Genomic DNA, 2,210 nt, shown 5'->3' with positions numbered 1-2,210 from the left:
AATTAAATGATATCTAGATTTAACTAGCTCACCTGCCATTTAATGTTTTAGAACTATGTTTGAAATTTTAAAACTACCAATGATAAAAAGTTTCAAAACCTTTAAACATTGATTATTCTTAAGAACAAATAATCAGTATATTACCTAATTAATTTTATGAAATGTTATTACTATCCTGTTTAGTATACCATTCATCTTTCCTACAATTTACTAAATAGCTGGGATTAAAATAATTCGGTTTCTGATTTTTATAATAGTTCTTGTGACATCTTTGATTTGTTTTCTTGATTTACGATTAAGTGTATTGCATTATTAATCATTTATTAATAATAATATCCTTGTTATCCGTATCCTTGTTATAGCACCACTCAGTACAAGTAAATGTTTTGAAACAAAGGTAAGGAAGTTTGTCCAAACGGAATACGGCAGTGGGTCAGGTGTGGCATTACCTTCCAACTTCTAACTTCATTCAGTAAATCAAGCTATCAAGTAATTGAGGATTCGTCGGTCTTTTAAAGAAGTTGCTACAATCCTTTTTTTCAACGACAAAATTTTTCAAAACTACACCAACAGGAATAAAGGACAATCTATGACCGAAGAGAGAAAGAAAATCGAAATTTTATACACTACGCTTTATCATACTCATTATGTAAAACAGACCCGTGTAAATAAAAATTCGTTCGCCTCATTTAATTGAATTAAAATCGAGATTGAATCAAAAGTTTCAAGGCCGATAAAAGGTAATAATGTATATACAGCTTTGACATGTATTGTTTAATCTTAAACTGAAAATCAATAAAACAGAAATATGGAGAAGAACAATCTTGCGGTCAAACGACAACCTTGAACCTATCTTCTTGAACAGCCCTGAAGAAGCCCTACAAAGTGGGACGAAACGTCGGAAAATAAATAGTTGAAAGCTATTTTATTCTTTTTTGACCGCAACCCTAACCATCTTCTCAATATTTTAAATTATACGGTCAACTATTTATATATATAAAAAACAGAAATGTTTGCAAGTTTTTGCGTGTCTGGAAGTAAACTAAAGTATTACGATTATTGTAAAATTTTAAATTATCACTTAATGTACGCACTTAAATACATAAATACATTAGTATCTGAATATTTAAGTGAAAATTCACTATTTTTTAGCCGAAAACCGCACGCTACAACGTTTAGTAGATTTTTTAATTTTCGCTATTTTGTAAGACGTCATCTCATTCGGAAAACATACAACATCTACATCTTAAGCTTAGAATCTAGACGTTTTTGCGTATTATTTTTTCCCTTTAATTCCACATTTTTTTAATATTTAATAATATAAACCATTAAATCCCAGGAAGGACAGTTGTCAACCGCAAATTGGAAATATTATTTTGTGGTATTTATATTTATAATGTTTAAGTATATTTTTTGTTGAATTATTATGTTTTGTAATTTTAAATTAATGAAATTACTTCTTAATGTCTTTTTATATTACTTTCATTAAAAAGAGAAAAAAAATGCAAGCATTTATATGACATTTTTATTTCTTTGTTTACTTTTATTTTACCTAAATAAAATTTAACGATCGTGAGACAAACTCAATATAACTGGAATGGTATATTTTGTATTGAGACAGAAGGGCATATATTTTATTGTTTTATATTGGAAGAAATTTATCTAAAAATCAAACATGTGTAATTTGGTCCAAATTTGTAGAGATGTCATGTATTATTTTTAAACAAGTACAATTATAATCAAATTACAGAAATATATATTTGTTTACATTACATCATCAAGAAGAAATAAAATGTAAAATATAGATGAAGTTGATATTAACTTCTGTTAAACATAATAATATGTAAGCTTATTAATGATCTTCTGTCATGGTATTGTAAATAAAATTTTACATATTTGTATTCAAATGGAAATCTGATGATAAAAATGGAATAACTTCATTCAGTATTAAATTATTTTTAAAAAAATAATATCTGACATAAAATGACAAATCTAGTATATAGTTTCGTGAAAAATTTCATAATTTTTTTTTTTAATTACTCGCATTCTTCTATTATACAATAAATACGGCTTATGTTAAAAAATATATCTAATTATTATTATTAATTAATAGTCGATATAATATCAACAACTTACGAATATGAGCGACGCTTAACTGTCTAACACGGATAGAACACAGATGAATACTGCAGTAAAGCGAGCGTCCATCG

General features: G+C 26.7%; 1 protein-coding gene across 1 annotated transcript in view; it reads right to left on the bottom strand.

The window, feature by feature from the left end:
• LOC136795980 (putative fatty acyl-CoA reductase CG5065) overlaps nt 1-2,210 on the bottom strand; it is a 56,853-nt gene extending 54,643 nt beyond the window's left edge. The window contains exon 1 of the mRNA XM_067048284.1: nt 2,137-2,210. The gene's annotated coding sequence lies outside the window, so the exon portion shown is untranslated. The remainder of the gene's footprint in view (nt 1-2,136) is intronic.

This window comes from Halyomorpha halys, unplaced genomic scaffold (genome assembly GCF_000696795.3).
Source record: "Halyomorpha halys isolate HHAL.00 unplaced genomic scaffold, Hhal_1.1 Scaffold542.1, whole genome shotgun sequence".
Lineage (NCBI taxonomy): Eukaryota > Metazoa > Arthropoda > Insecta > Hemiptera > Pentatomidae > Halyomorpha > Halyomorpha halys.
The sequence above is the reverse complement of the archived record's forward strand: the minus strand, read 5'-3'. Positions and strand labels throughout refer to the sequence as shown.